A 17357-nucleotide genomic window follows, 5' to 3' on the forward strand; every position below is an offset into this window, starting at 1 on the left:
CTGATGAGGCACCCCATCTTGTGCCGGATATTGTGACAGCCGTAAATTCTTCCTCTGAAATATGTTTGTGAAGGTCTGGAAGTCCTATATTCCACATGGAGCTATCTGTAAAGTGTCCATGAATCTGGTATACTCACAGATTTCACAACCACCGCTTATAGTTTAGGTATTAAACTGATTGGTTCAGTCATCATTCAGATTACCACCCTGCTCTGAACAACCTAGGTTATACAATAATTGTTCTGCCAGAATTTAATCAGCCAGCCAGCCAACCATTTTTATCTTAACCATAAGTCTCAACAGAAATCAAACCATCCCCAGCAGAAGGCTGTTACTGGAATTTGGCCCTTGGGATGTGTAATTCTGCCTGGGGGCTTGTGATGCCCAGAGAAGGCATTTCTTTTCCATTTTGGGTATCTCCTTTGGAAGGCACAAGAGATGCTGTTTTGGGTGAAATCTTATTTGGTCATACTTGTTTTAACGAAAGCCAAGCATCACAACTGACATAACACCTAATATAGCTTTATGCTATATTAGCTCACCACTGTTGCCATTGCTGCAGCATGCTTTCAAGAATCGCCAATACTTTATAATTTTCATTTTATTACTACTTCCTTTCTTTCATAACTTTAGAGGTAACTTTCATGAATTTAGGGGTTTGTGAAGGATTGACAACCGGCAATTGTTTAGTGATCTGTGGTTCCTCCATAAGAGGGATGTCTTGAGAATATATTTCAGCATAGCCAATAATCAAATTCCAAAATTAACTGCCTGTTTACACTGCCAGTGCTTCAACGTCTTGCATCATTTCATTTTAAGGATATTAAAAGTTGCCTGTTTCCCAAATGCCATTCTTCTCAGACAGTCTCAGTAGATTAAATCTCCTCAGTGAATAGTCCACACTTGAATTGTGGCAGTTAATTCCAAGGTCGTCTGGCAGTGGAACCTGCTGATTCAGTTATTCTAACCATTATTTTGATCATGGAATGTCCCTCAAACCAACTTTTGCCATTACTATTCCAAAAAGCAGCAGTTGAGAAGAGACATTGCAATGGCTAGAACTATTAGAGCAGTTTACTCTTGAGTAGTCCAATGTATCTTAATGAGAGGATAAATTGTTTGGAGACTGCTGCAGCAGGGCCTCCCTTTGTGCACAGATTCTTAGCCAACTGCTCTGTGATATTTCTTGCTACTGAGGCTGCTATCTATGTAGCAACACAATTGCTTGTGGTTACTTTAGATTAAAGGACACACTAGCTAATTCTATCTTCTGCTGGTTTGATTGTGTTGTCTATTGAATCAAAATGTCAAGATTTTACACTTGGAGCCAGCGAGATGTTGCTGTTGTAAAGTTTTGGTTTGGCTGTGGGAACTTCAGGTTCAAACATGCTGCTGAAAGCCTCTTCACAAATACAAAGTGACAAATTTTATGATTGTGTTATGTACTGAGTTGAATAGGATCCAAACTGCAGCAGACTGATTGGTCCTAGAACAATAGGATTCAGAATGCAGCAGTCTGATTGGTTGGCAGGAACCACTCAATCATGCTCCAGATAGAAGTGAATCCACAACCTGATTGGCTTACAGTAGAATTCCGGAATTAGCCAATCATGTGCAGCCCATTGTGTAAATAATGTATATAAAGCAGATACTTTGAGGGGACATTCATTCATTCCTCCTCACCACTACGAGCAGAATAAAGAGCATGAAATCACTTTGCGACTCTGAGTCTATTTCAGATTGTTTTGCTACTGAGTAAGCACTTGCTAGAAGTATGCACTTGTTAATCCAACCCTCCAGCCAAATGTACCTGAACAATCTTTTAAAAATAAAAATAGATTCATATAAAAATATATCACATTCTTACATGTGCATCATGTGGAATTGCTGATGCTGTTATTCTGCAGTTAAACATGTGTATTCTGCTCCTCTGCCAAGGAATTAAGTTCCACCATATCATCAGATGTGAATTTAATTCTCTGTCTTTTGGTAAATTGTGGATTTTCAATGAAATTGGTTTCTTTTAAGGCTGTAATACTTTGGATAATTACAAATAATTACAGATAATTATGAATTTCAAAGGATGGGTGTGTTTTGGTTTGCGTACTGTTTTGGAAAGTGTGAATTTGATAGATTTGTCTTTAAATGCATAATGAATCAGATCTTTCCTCCATCCCTACTTAGAATAGAACCACTGAAATCAATAAGATTAAGTCAGTTGTGTCCATTGATTTCAATATGCCCAATCTAATTCAGGTACAACAATGAAGTAGAACTACCTTCCAGTAACCATAAATAATGTTTGGTCACGATGTCAACATTCCCTGAGTCAAAGCAATAGGACTTTAAATTCCAAAGGCTTCTGGTTAACTTGTAAAGGTATGATCTAGGTTATAGAAATGGCCAGTTCCATATTCTACAGCTCTGTGAAAGGCTGGTTCTAAAAAGACTGAAATTGCCATCTAAAATTTGCAGTCTGAAATATTGCTTCCAGTATTGCCCGAATGAGGGAAAAACGCAGCCTATTTATACACAGATATGAAAGGGCAGACTGCTTCCCAATGCATGTCTAGGCACTGACAACCACTTTTCCTCATTATGAGGAACATCATTATGATGTTTATTTCTATCTTAAGGGATGCAGTCTTCTCCAGTTTAATAGCATGTGGAAGCTACAGCTATCCATTAACAGTATATGGATTTATCCATTTAGCAGTACATGTCTACCCAGATGTTAAATTACATACATCCACTGCGCTCAGTGGGGCTTACTCCCGGGTGAGCATTACAGAATTACAGTATCAATGCATCAAGACAAAAAAAAGTATCATACGGCTGTAAAGCTTCTCCCTTGAACTCCACCTGTATCAAGTTATGGTACAACACATAATCAGTGAGTTGCCGACTGCAGTGTCATATTTCTTCAGCAGTATCCACCCACTACGTCTTCAGTATGAGTTAATAAGCCAGTGTATTACCCAATTATGGAAATGAATGGCAAATTAGTCAAAACATCTGGCTCCTTACAAAGCCTTTCACTGCTGGGGATTGTGAAGGTGGTGGTGGGGAGAACATTTATTAAGAAGAGGAACAGAGTACTGTGTAGTTGAATTACTCTAGGAGGCCAGTAAAGGAAGAGGAAGAATGAAGGAGGGCTGACTCATGATTACTGCTCCTTACTGAAGTATTTCACTGGGGATTTAATACAGAAAGTTTTTCTGCTTTCTCTGCAGACCTCAGCAAGGCTTGTTTGCCCCTCACCATCCATAAAAGTGAGCACCACATGAGATATTTTGCTGTTCCTTAGTCTGATTCTTTTTTCTAAAAGGGCAAAAAAACTCATAGTAAACAAGTTATATTTAGTCATTTACTTTTATTTAAAGCAGGGGTTCCCAAATTGGTCTGTAGACCACCAAAGGTCATTGAGCTTCATTCAGTTGATCTGTGGCATGTCTGTAAAAATGCAATTAAAAATCATGCAGGATCTAGCACAGCAGGGGAAAAAAGTATTAAGTGGTCTGCCAGTACCGTCTGGTATAGAAGATTTTTTTCCCCCTTGGGCACCATTCAACAAGCATTCCTGTCCAGTAGAGGCCTTCAGCCCTGACAGAAAACAAATCACAAAGGCATACAGGGTCCATTGCTTAGTGCTAGCGCACATCTTTTAAATGCAGACGGTCTGAGGTTCAATCCCTAGCATATGGAGGTAGGGAAATGGCCTGCCATTTATACACATACATACACACACACACTCCTGAAATCCTTTTAGACTTCACTCCAGTAACAAATGGAATCACTCATAGCTGTAGTGCACACCTTCAATTTACAATCCTTGTTTCATGCCATAATGTCCTGAATGGTTTGGTATAATCAGGATCCAATCTTTATCCCCAACTTTCTGGGAGTAAGCTCCGTTGAACTAAATGGGGCCAACTGCAGATTTTCATTTTTGAAAAAATATATGATTGCAACTAATAGGAACCCACTGAGACAGGAAAGCTTTGGGAAGTTCAAAAGAAATTACAGATCCAATTAGAACTCCCCCCCCCCCGCGCCTTTACTTTGTTCTTAAGAATGGCAGATGGCCTGTAGGTGTTGCATTCTGGCATCTGCACGTTGGTGCAAAACAGTACGTGGCAAGGACAAATATCAGATTTAAAACTGTTTTGGAGAAAGGAGAGGGGAAAGTGTTGGTTTTGGTTTCAAAAACAATTGGTTTTTGAAAACGAAAAGCTTTAAAACCTGGGATTCCTGATACTGGAGGGAAGAGTGGCTCCATAGTATTTATTGTCACAAAGCTGTGGCTGTTTCTAATGCATATGTATGTTTGTAAATACATATAGATATAGCCATCTCTCTCTAGCCATCTTACATGTACAGGTAGTCTTGTTTTTCTGTTCATAAATAATCTTTTATACCATTTCCACTTTGGGAGGTTCATTTGACCTTGTTCTGATACCCTGGGGGACCTTCTTTGTTTTATGCAGACCAGCATAGCAGCTTCAACATATAAAATAAAAACATATTTGTGGAAGGAAAAAGAAACGGCTTTGGCAATCATCCAAAAGGTGTATTTATTTTTGCTCTTTCCACATAATCATCTGTTCTGTGCAAGTGATAATGATTCAGCAGAAGGAAAAATTCTAAAAACAATAAATTTGTGGAATCAAAAGAGAAAGGAAAAAAGAACGGTAAATATTTTCCTCTCCTGTAATTGCAGGAATTTCCCTGCGAGGGGTAAATTAGTAAACTGTACATTTGAGCTATTTTTCTTGCTAAGAATATATTTCTGGAAGGTGGTTTACAGACAGTCTCAGTCAGCAGTGGGGACACAAGTACTTTGGTGATGAGATATTTAATTATCTGTTTCCATTTCTGTTTGTTTCAGCCATTAACCATAACAAAATTGGTAATTTAAACACTTTGCAAATTAAACTGTATATTGGTCTGATGATGTTTGAATGGCAGAAGTCTATGATATCAGTAGGGAAAGCTTCAGGTATACTCTGGTATAGGTGTAATTAATTTTTTTTTATTTTTATTTTTTTTGTAAAATCTAGGAAGGAAGAATATGACCAGCAATCCATCTCTTTCAAAATGGTGTCAGGCTGAAGCATGTATCAGGACACAACATCATTGTCTTGTCATCATTAGCGGTAATGAGAGATTTCCTCCTAATACATATGCCAGGATTTTCATCAAGTCCAAAGAAAGAGAAGGAAAGGGTTAATTAAAAAAACCCAACCACCCCAGCTAATGCTCTTTCCTTCTTCTCTTTCTTTCTTTAAAAAACAACAACACCAACCCTGGACATTAAATGCAAAGACACATCTAGCTTCACTGCTAGTTTGGTCCTGAGGCTGTGGGATTAGTATGTAGGCTTAGCAGCACCCAGATCCATTTTCCACTTGGCTGTGAAGCTCACTATTTATCTGGGCCTAGCCTACCTCATAGGGTTGTTGTTAGGATAAAGGTATGTTGCCTTGAGGTTCCTGGAGGCTGTCACGGCTAAAATGGCCGCTGTTTCTTTAATGCGAATAAAGCTGGGTCAGCATGAGTCAGCGGCCTGCACTGAGTTGTATATATATAGAGTGAGAAATGTTAGTTTGTTGCTGAGGCTGGTGTTTGGGTTGGTTGGTTGGTTAGTGTTGGTGTGTATAGTTGTTCAGTCGCTTTTGCACACAAAGACTTTTAAGAATAAAACTCTGCAAGGATATTCTCGTGGACTCTTTTGTGCCGACAAGGGTCCGAGGACCAGGCTGAGGAGACAAAGGGAGGTCAGAACCCTTTCCTCCTTTTTTTGCTCTTTACAAACTCTGACAGAGGCAAGGTGGAATAGGAGGGCAATAAATAATAGCAAATTAATCATTCATAGTAGTAGTGAACCAAATTCTCCAAGTGTGAATGCTTACGTAGCCAAAACACCAGTGGCTTAGCATGGGTTATCAGCACCCGGGGCAAGGCAAGTAATTTGTGCCCCCTAACCCGGGGCAAGGCAAGTAATTTGCGCCCCCCCCCCCGCTGCACTGTCCCTCCCCCAGATAGTCCCTCACTCTCTCTCCACACCGCACCGCACGCCTGGCACCCTCCGCTCCACAATGGGCGGCGACCTGGCGGCTCGGATCGGATTCACACAGCCAGCACTGCAGTGAGAGAGAGTGAGTGAGCCAGGTAGGGGCAGAGAGCTGCGAGTGCGAGCGCCCCCCCCCCCCCCGATGTTGCGCTCGGTGCGGCCGGGCCCCCCTGCACCCCCCACACTACGCCACTGCAAAACACCACCATCCACACACAGGAGGGGGGCCACCAGCAAGTTTCCTTTGGGGGGGAGGAGATTTACAGAAGTATAAAAATACTTCCAAGAAAATATCTAAGGGGAACCCCCAGCCTAGCCCCCAAAACGCCCATTCCGCCGGGGGCTAAGCATTCTTGATGGAATGGAATATTGCCTGACAGTTGGAAATCCAGGGTGGAGGATGACACGGAAGGGGGGAGGCATGTCTTCTTCACCTCCTTCTTCGCTACAATATATCCATTTATTTCCAATTGTCAATGTCAAAAGGGACTAAAATCTATAAAATTCATAGAAAATCAACGTGCCAATTTGCTCAATTTCTCTAGGACTCCATGACACCTCCCCTGTCCTCCATAATCCATCAAGCAAGGTGTCAAGACCCTAATCCTGTCAAATCACTCTGCCAAGCCTTCCCACGGGCAATGCCAGGTGGCAGACTATGCATACATGGAACATTGTCTTCTCATCACCTGTACTCAGGATGTGCTTATCTGAGCATATCTCCAGCTCTGCATATTCCCCCCTCCCTCCTCCATATGTTAATCCTGTGTAACCCAACCTCTTCTTAATGTATTCATGATGTAATCTGTGTAACCCAACCTCTTCTTAATGTATTCATGAAGTAACTGGGATGTATTTTGCACTGTATTCTGGGACATGGAGGGAAGTTTCAAAAGTTCATGTCACCCCTTTCTCGCTGTTCAATCTCGCCTTGAACCTGTTGCGCAATAAACATGGATCTTCTGCAGTTTGCTCCTGTCTCCGGCTGAACTCATTTTCCTCCGCAGGGACCCGCGGACTTAGTCCGACGAGCTGGGTGGCAGAGCAGCCTCGCACCCAGATTTTACCGTAACAAGGAGAAGCTGGAAGCCTGACCAGCAGCACTCTGCACAGTGTCACAAACTGGCTGGATGCTGAGGAGTGGTGGGAGGCACCAGCTGGGAAGAAGGCTCAGGGCCAGGGGGTTGGTGGTGGGATGATGGCGAGTGGTCAGAGGGAGAAGAAGGAGCAGACTGGGAGAAGGAGATGTTGGACGTTGGAGAGGCAACAGGGTTTAGTGAGCAGGAAGAGGCTGTGGCAGAGGGCAGTCCAGAATCAGAGGCTGGAGAGAAGGGTCAAAAGGCAGAGATTTCAGGGACTAGGCAGAGGAGGAGTGGTGGAGACTGCCTCCCCAGCTTGACCCTTCCTGGAAGGAGGAAGTGGAAGACAGTTTAGAATTACAACAGGGGTGGGAGGGAGGTCACAGCTCAGAGGCAGATGAGGGGAGATAATGGGAGAGGAGGAGGAGGAAGCACCGGGGGGTGACAGCTGGCAGACACAGTGTCTTTAGAAAGCATTCCAGACCCCACTCCCAGAACCTGGCGAACCTTGAAAGTAGGAGAGCAAAGAGCTCAAAGGCACAGGGCACATAACAACACTCATAGGAGAGACGATGAGAATGACAAATGAGGAAGTGGGAGAGACGGGGATGTGTGGAGATTCACTCAGTACAACACCATTATCCAAGAGTCTGGGTTCTATAGACTCTCTCTGTAAATACTGACTTTAAGAAACATTTCCTTGTCTTTGTACGTTCCTGGGCAACCAGCTGGAAGTTGCTGACAGCAGCCTGACATGAGATGAGTCAGGCTGGTGAAGAAGCCAAGGTGTCTCCCGCTCCTGCTCTGACGAACACCCCACCTCCCTGGTCTCCCAGAATCAGAAGAGGTATGAAGAGGAAGAAATAGAGAAATGTGCACCAGCAGAGTCTCAGATTTCTTGGGAAGGGTCCGAGAGAGGAGGAGGTATAGGCAACTATGGGAAGGCAGAATCCTTTAGTTCCCACAACAGCCTCATAGGGGCTATATCTACCAGGGTGGAATCTACACACATATATTAAAAAAAAAAGCTTTGAAAAATACATTGAATTTGCCATAGCTCACTGTCACCATCTAGTGTCACATTTGTTTACTGCGCTTTATATTGCACTTGGAACATTTTATTTGCAGCCGTGTACCTGAGTCCGAGGAATAGTTGCTGTGCTCGTTAGGCCTGGCATAACTGAGCAGCCGTGTTTCTTCTAATAAATAGTTAACTTCACTTACTCTGTGTGATTTATTGCTGGCTGGTTCCCTGATACACAGCAACTTTTTTGTTGCAGATACCACTTGTTAATAATAATTTCCATTAGAAAGCAGGCTAGCTGATAACAACCAATGTCTTCTCAATGGTAAGTCCTATTGAATTAAAGGTGACTTACTCCCAGGTAAGGGGGACGTGGGTGGCGCTGTGGGTTAAAGCCTCAGTGCCTAGGGCTTGCCAATCGAAAGGTCGGCGGTTCGAAGCCCCGCGGCGGAGTGCGCTCCCACTGTTCGGTCCCAGCACCTGCCAACCTAGCAGTTCGAAAGCACCCCTGGTGCAAGTAGATAAATAGGGACCGCTTACTAGCGGGAAGGTAAACGGCGTTTCCGTGTGCGGCTCTGGCTTGCCAGAGCAGCGATGCCACGCTGGCCATGTGACCCAGAAGTGTCTTCGGACAGCGCTGGCCCTTGGCCTCTTTGAGTGAGATGGGCGCACAACCCTAGAGTCTGTCAAGACTGGCCCGTACGGGCAGGGGTACCTTTACCTTTACCTTACTCCCAGGTAAGTGGGGTTAGGATCCCAACATTCCATCCCCTCCTCCCGATTTTCAAGCAGCAAGGCATCAGAAGTATTTTCCCCCACATATTAATACATCTGTTGCAATGGCAGTTTCAAGTAGGCGTAACCATATTATAACTTCTCTTGAAGCTTCACATGCCATTAGGAGCCAGCTTGCACAGTTTTGAATATATCCGCCTGCCTTCATCTCAACAAACTTCTTCTACTATAAATGACAATTACCATTAGCTGAATTGCAAGGAGACGTTACTACATATTATTAAGATGGTTCTGTTTCTTCTCTGACTATGAAATCCATGTTAATTGTAGCCTCCAGTTATAAAATGGCAATTAAAATAATAGAACATCAGGAGAATGTTTGTGAGCATGAAAATATTTATTATCTTATGTTTTCAACCAGTTGTAAGAGTCCCTTGGGGAAATCAACTATAATTATGGATGGTTTTGAAATATTAAAAGGCACTCTCCCAGAAACATGGCTCAGTTTTTGGATCACAACTGAAGCAGTGGGAATGGGATGAATTGGCTTAGCTCAAGTTTTTCATGGGGGAACCTCATGAACTCAGAAAGCTGTAGAGCTGCCTTTTGCAACCTGGTATCTACCAAATGTTGTTGGTCTACAGTTCTCATCAGCTCCAGTCAGCTGTTATCTTTTTCTCTCTCTCATACAGTTTAGAGAGAAAGCTGTAAAAATCATGTCCCCCGCCCCCATTTCTTTTCTATCAGCTCTATGTGATTTTCAAGACTCGGATTCATTCTACCATATCTGACTTTTACTCAGTTCCCTTGGGAAAGGGATGTATATACGCATGTGTAGCGCTGTGGTCTAAACCACTGCGCCTCTTGGGCTTGCGGAAGGTCGGTGGTTCAAATCTGCATGACAGGATGAGCTCCTGTTGCTCTGTGCCAGCTTCTGCCAACCTAAATACTTTATTTATAAATAAATAAATGCTTAGGATTCATGTTTAAGCAAGGATTATGTGGCAGGCATCAGTCTCATGCCAACTATGCTTCTGGCTACTTCCTGTTGTGCCAGAACTGCTCCCAACCCTTAGGATGCTATACCCAGGGAATCTCTCCTAGCGCCCAAACTACACCCGGTGGCTCTCATTGTTGGATGTATTTGAGCACTTTTAAGGACACAGCAAGAAGCTGAAAGTGTCCGAGCAATGCCATAGCTATTGATCTTTCTGCTGAAACAGGCCCTGGAATGTGGACTTTGCTCCTGTTTCACCCTCCCATTGACTTCCTTGTCACCCTGTTCTCACCCTGATGCTTCGTATTAAATGGCCAGACAGTTAACTTTGCTTGGGTATATCCCTGCCTGCCCTGATTTATGCTTGTCCCTTTTATGACTCGCTAACATTATTAATGTGGGACGTGGGTGGCGCTGTGGGTTAAACCACAGAGCCTAGGACTTGCCGATCAGAAGGTCGGCGGTTCGAATCCCCGTGACGGGGTGAGCTCCCGTTGCTCAGTCCCAGCTCCTGCCCACCTAGCAGTTCAAAAGCACGTCAAAGTGTAAGTAGATAAATAGGTACCACTCCGGCGGGAAGGTAAACGGCGTTTCCGTGCGCTGCTCTGGTTCGCCAGAAGCGGCTTAGTCATGCTGGCCACATGACCCGGAAGCTGTACGCCGGCTCCCTCGGCCAATAAAGCGAGATGAGCGCGCAACCCCAGAGTCGGTCACGACTGGACCTAATGGTCAGGGGTCCCTTTACCTTTACCTAACATTATTATCAGCAATGCAAGGATAATGCAGCATGCAAACCACAAGTCACAGGGAGCAAAAACGGCATAAAGCTCAGAGGGATGGTGAAAAGGCCTGAGCAAATCAAAAGATCTTCATCTGGTACTGAAATGACAACCACTGTAGATACCAGGCAATTGTCTCTGAATAGATCCTTCCACAGTCAGGGACCCAACAATGAAAAGGCCCTCTCTTCCCTACTGGTGTACCAGCCTCTCACCCATTCATAGACTCATAAAGCTGTAGAGTTGGGAGAGACCCCGAGGGTCATCTAATCCAACCCCCTGCAATGCAGGAATCTCAGCTAAAGCATCCATGACAGGTGGCCATCCAACCTCTGCTTCAAAAGCTCCAAGGAAGGAGAGTCTGTTTAAATTAACAAGCAGTTGTTGGTGAGTTCAGGATCTGCAGTTTTGTAGTTTGTGTAAACATGAGGAGGATAGTAGATTGGCTAATTGGCCCTTGGCATCAGCATGCCAGGGATGCTTAGGCTTGCAGGATGTGCAAGGGCGTCAAATGCGCTTCAGAGCCAAAGAAATGCACAGGGCAGATAGCGAACTCTTTATTGTTAAAGATAATGCAGCAGCTTCTACAGCTCTGTGTGCTATGCTGCAACAGGGGACCACTCCTCCTCCACCAGTTTATGTCCCTTTCCCCAGCAGGGCTAGGCCTGTGTGGAAGCATCCTCTGCTCATCCCTTTTCGGTCCCCTCCTGGTTCTGGGAGATGCCAGGAGTGGCACCACTGACCTGCCTCTTCTTCCCATCCATCCTGTGCTCCACCCTCCAGCTCTGACGCTTCCCCTGCCTTTGACTCTTTCCTCCTGGCCCATAATGTTCCCTACAAATCACTGTAGGGAACTAAGCTCTCATACCTGCTTAGGACAATCCAGCTAGTAATTCCCTGATAAACTACTTCTCCAGTTCCTTGCAATCCAATTCAGCAACGGCTCAGGACCTACTTGTAGGCTTCCCATAGGTATCTGACTGGCCACTGGGAGAGCAGGGGGCTGAATTAGATTAGCCTTTTTGGCCTGATCCAGCACAGCTCTTCTTTTGTTCAATTAAATAGAGCAAGTCACTGCTATTGAGAGTACGTTTTAATAGGACTGAGATGACAACTCATTAAGGTTCCTTGACCTTCCCTGTGCTTAAGTAACACAACACTGCATCTATTATTAAGGGTTATATACTTAGGTTGGGTTCTTTCTGTCTAATAAGGCAACACATACATACCAGACCTTCTGACCCGCTGATTTCATGAAACTCACACACCTACCATAATAATACTGACATCTCAATTTTGGCCTTGCCTGCTGAAGGTGCTTAGTCTGTGTTGTCTGGCATTCACATATCCCATTGGATTTCAAGCCAATATATGGGACACGTTATAGACCTTGGCTAGCATGCTGAAGGAAAGCTACTTCCAGCATAAAGGATAATAACAACAACGGATAAACAACGCAGTTGCTAAAGTGGGAAAAGAAAACAGGACTGCAGTGCCCTTTCCCCCAGCTGTTTATCTCCTTTAGACATGTCCTTCGGTGAAGTTTTTCCATTGTAGCGGATATCTTTCTATGCAGGTTGTTGGGTGTGCCAGGCCAGCACTATCTCGAAGAGTCCATGAACAGCGTGTTGAACCCTTAGTGACATCAGGGCAGCTAATAATTAAACCTGAGATTTTAAGTACTGCTGCTCAAATAAATAGCAAATACTCAAGGAAAGAATACACTTTTTACACACTAAAGTTTAGCATATGTTTATCGACTGCATTTATATCCCACCTTTCCTCCAAGGATCTCAAGAAAGAATCATTGAATTGTAGAGCTGGAAGGGACCACAATGGTCATCTAGTCCACCCCCTTCGATGCTTGAATAGTTCACCCAATGCGGGGCTCGAACCCACAACCCTGAGATTAAGAGTCTCATGCTCTACCAACTGAACTATCTGCTCCTCCTTGCTTTAGCCTCACAAATATCCTGTGGGGTAGGTTAGGTTGAGAGACAGTGACTGGCACAAAGTCACCCACTGAACTTCATGCCCAAGTGAGAATTTGAACCCCAATCTCCCAGATCCTACACAACACTGGCTGCTTAATACTGTTTTTGGTCAGGTCTTTACTATTCATCTGAGTAACCATGGGCAACTTTAAGTACTACTCCAGCACATGTCTTCATAACCCTATATTCTTTTCCTTGGGTCAAAATCCTCCTACTATTTCATGGTGCACTGTGAAAACATCTTTATTTCAGCAAGCATTTCTGAAATGTTGATTTTATCCGGTCACGTTTAATACTCTCCTGCTTGATTTGTTTGGTATGTAATTATGGATCTTACGTTGTTGACAATCAATTGGAGATCTATGACAAAAGGTGGTTCATAAACATCTTAAATAAGTACAGTGGTATCTCAGGTTACAGACGCTTCAGGTTACAGACTCTGCTAAACCAGTTCTTAACCTCGGGTTAAGAACTTTGCTTCAGGATGAGAACAGAAATCGCATGGCGGCAGTAGAAGGCCCCACTAGCTGAAGTGGTACCTCAGGTTAAGAACAGTTTCAGATTAAGAACGGACCTCCAGAAGGAATTAAGTTCTTAACCCGAGGTACCACTGTAAATACTACCTGCAACCACAGTAGCACAAGGCAAGGATTAAGAGATGGGTCTCTAAATGCATGTTTGGGCTTCAGGGTGGTTTCTGGGTCTAGAAAGGTGGAAGCCAACTGACCTAAAGCATTCTACTCTATTGTTGCTGGGACAGTTGGTTGCTCTATCACTGACTTAGAGGTACTACGAGAAGAGATAATCATATGTTCAGAAATCCCAGTGTTTAAAAGCAACTGTATCCCAAACTGTCATTTCCGCATATAGTCATTCAGAGGAGTGATTCAGAGAGAGAGAGAGAAATTTAGCAGAGACACAGAGGTGGTATGCATAAAGAAGAAAGTTTTAGCATTGCTCTCTCCCTGATGTTTAATTATGAGCAGGCTGTTTGCTTGTTCTTTGAATAGATCTTCAAAAAAACTGAGCCCTCCTTAACCACGCCTGCAATGTGAGTTCAGCCACCTCTGTCTCTAACGTCACTGTGGGTAGTAGCACAGTTTGCACTGTTAATCCCTTTCAATGTCATTAGCACACCTCTTAATAACAGGCTTCTAAAGTGAAGTATCATCCCAATCTAGCAATTGGGCATATGTTGACAGCTGCTTGCAGCCACAGTAACTCACCCCTGACGTTGGCGTAGTGTAGTCTTTCAGCTCCCAGTCAGGAAGTACAGTAGATACTCTGAACAGTACTGGGCCACCTCAATGTGTAGCTGATCCCGGTATTTCTAATTACACATCACTGTCTCTCATTCCCAAGGCGCCTCTCACTGAACTTCTGCAAAGGTGACCAGAGACAAAGGGATCCTTCGTCCTTACTAGTTGTGTAGAAAGTGAGATTTCAGACTTTTCTCATCCTGTCATTGTGACATGTAGCTTCAGGCAAACGCCCGGAATCATTTCTGAATTTGCACGATCTTCATTAAACTTCATTTGCTCTTACAATTAATGGCATAAACAGCAGAATGGAGAGAGATTGTTTCTGGGTGGAAAAAATAATAAATTATCAATCAAACCTGAACTGTTACTGGGGGGGGGGCGGGGGCGGGATATGGAATATAGGACCTGACATCGCTCCCTTTAGAAATATAAACTCTCCAAATTTTGTGTGATATAATGTGTGCAAAAATGTGTATATTAGGAGAAAGTGTGCATAAGAATAAATAGCTTACAAGAAGGCATGGTATTAGAGAGGCTGCTTGCAGAAACATTGGCATTTTATGAGAAATGTGTGCTAGAATGCCGATAATTTTTCCTGTGGAATTAAAATAAATAAATAACAATTTATTGCAGGATAATAATAATAATAATAATAATAATAATAATAATAATAATAATAATAATTTTTATTTATATCCCGCTCTCCCCAGCCGAAGCCGGGCTCAGAGCGGCTAACATCAAATGTATTACACATTAACATAAAATGAGACAATCAATTAAAATACATCCTCAAATCAGATCAGGATCAGAATAAAATCCAATCAGATGGCAACCCGCAGATTAGGGTTGGGGACCTTAAATGCTCACCAGGCCCAACTGTTTGTGCTGAACTTATATGGGCCTGTGAGAAAAATTGGGAGGCCACTTTCATGCAAGTTCTTATGAAAGGGGAGAGGGAGTCAGGCTGCGCCCTGACCAAAGGCCTGGTGCAACAGCTCTGTCTTGCAGGCTCTGCAGAAAGATGTCAAGTCCCGCAGGGCCCTAGTCTCTTGTGACAGAGTGTTCCACCACATCGGGGCCACAGTGAAAAAGGCCCTGGCTCTGGTAGAGGCCAGCCTAACCTCTCTGTGGCCCGGGACCTTCAGGATGTTTTTATTTGAAGACCGTAAGTTCCTCTGTGGGACATACCAGGAGAGGCGGTCCCGTAGGTACGAGGGTCCTAGGCCGTATAGGGCTTTAATAAGGAGAATGAAAGTTGGGGGCAGGGATGAGAAATAGAAAGAAACCAAAATTGAAAGTTTTGTCCAACAGTTTGGCCTTGGCTCCCCTCCTGTTTACTCTTGCTGCCTACCTCCTGCCTGACATAGACAGAATATGGCAGTCAGAAGCAGTGTCAGGGGAAATTGCTGAAATGTCCAGTAAAATCCAGATGTATGGCAACCCATGTAGATTTTGGTGAATTTTCTTAAAAATAGCTGAAAAGCGTATTCTTATTCTTTAGATTTTGCCAAGAAAAGCTCAACAACTTTGGGCAAAATTAAAAAGACAGCAGGGAGATGGATGTGGAGAGTGCTGTGTGCGTCCTCTGAGGGCGTGTTATCCCTAACCTGGAACCGCCTCAAAACAACATCTTGTTTATTAGCAAAAGCTACAAGGTGGCATTTTCGCTGCTGCATTCTAGTGTGTCTCCCTTTTTAAAAATAGAACAGATTATAGACTCATTCCACAGCTGGCATCTGTTCTTCCTTTCAGATATTATGCATCTATTCTCTAATTCTCTTCTATGTGAAGCTTGCCATTCAAAGGATGCTTGGGGAACATGCAGAGATGGGGGCTTCGGCCCCTTGTGGGCTACAGATACACATTTGTACACCTGGAGCAGAGCTCACACACAAACATACACCACACACGTGTGAGGACTTTATTCAAACATTCAGTTAACACATAAAGGTCAGGGGGTGGAATATTTCAGAGCCTCCAGGTGTCCCTGTTTTCCAGGGACAGTCCCGGGTTTACAGAAGCCATCTTGGTTTCAGATTTGATCCCAGAATGTCCTGCTTATCCCTAGGATGTCTCTATTTTCATCAGAGAGAAGTTGCAGGGTATAGCTGGCTGACCCCGATCCATCTGAAGGCAGCCCTGTATATATTTTATTATGTTTTTATATATGTTGGAAGCCGCCCAAAGTGACTGGGACAACTCAGTCAGATGGGTGGGGTATATAGTGGTATCTTGGTTCTCAAACGCCTTGGTTCCCAAACGCCGAAAACCCAGAACTACGGTAAGTATTCTGGTTTTCAAATGTTTTTCAGAAGCCAACCGTCCGATGTTGGCTATTGTTTCCAGGGTGTCTGCACCAATCAGAAGCTGTGCCTTGGTTTTCAAACATTTTGTAAGTCAAACAGACTTCCGGAATGGATTGAGTTTGGCGCTTTTGTTTTTGCTAGTTATTTTGCGTTTTTGTTTTTGAGGCTTTTTTGGTTAATTTGTTTTTGTGACTGTGTGGAACCCACTTCAGCTACTGACTGGTTGATTGTGTGACTGTGGAAATGGATAAAAGCCCCTCATCCAAACAATGGCTTTCAACAGTGCAGGTAAGGAGAATTTTTATTTTTATTTTTATCATCTACAATACTGTCTTATTTGTTTTATAGTACAGTACATTGATTATTGCTTTCGTTTCATGGATCAATGGTCTCATTAGATAGTAAAATTCATGTTAAATGGCTGTTTTAGGGGTTGTTTTTAAAAGTCTGGAATGGATTAATCCGTTTTGCATTAGTTTCTATGGGAAATTGCACCTTGGCTTGGAACGCTTTGGTTTTGGAACGGACCTCCAGAATGGATGAAGTTTGAGAACCAGAATGCCCCTATTATCATCAGAAAAATGTTGGAGGAGGTTTGATATTTTCATCACTCAAATAATGAGCAGTGAGTACCAACAGGATGGCAGCCAGAGGGGGGCTGGTGGGGAACAAGAAGGAAGGAACCCTGAAGTCTGCAGAAGTACAAAACATTTTTTAAAAAACACAGTTACTACTAAGGAGGCACAACGCTCCAGAAACAGTGCAGTGAAAACCGGGTGTGCTCAGTAGCCATGGAATGTTGAATCACTTGGAAAAGAAACCAAGGGCTGGATGGAATGGAGTATCTCAGGGAGGTCATGGCTGGCTGGAAACCTGAGCAGGAGCACTGCTGCCTGGAGAAAAAAATAGTTCCGCATTTGTACGTAAACACCTGTGTGCTGTAATAGCAGTTTTGAGAAAGCATGGGGAGAGAAATATTTCAAACAAATAAATATTATATAACACACATAATTTGGGTGGAGCATGTAAATTACATGAAATGAGGCAGCGTTCTGGTCAGCACCACTTCAGTCTGCACATTGTGGCTGAAGTCACAGCAACCGTGGTC

At 43.5% G+C, this 17357-nt stretch overlaps 1 long non-coding RNA gene across 1 annotated transcript; it reads left to right on the plus strand.

The window, feature by feature from the left end:
* Positions 1-1911: 1911 nt before the first annotated feature.
* Positions 1912-5252, plus strand: LOC310674244. Its single transcript, XR_014509473.1, has 2 exons — positions 1912-4691; positions 5061-5252. It is a non-coding gene; the product is annotated as an uncharacterized lncRNA (long non-coding RNA).
* The last annotated feature ends 12105 nt before the right edge of the window (positions 5253-17357 follow it).

Source organism: Podarcis tiliguerta (genome assembly GCF_965153285.1).
Source record: "Podarcis tiliguerta genome assembly, chromosome: 3".
NCBI classification, from domain to species: domain Eukaryota; kingdom Metazoa; phylum Chordata; class Lepidosauria; order Squamata; family Lacertidae; genus Podarcis; species Podarcis tiliguerta.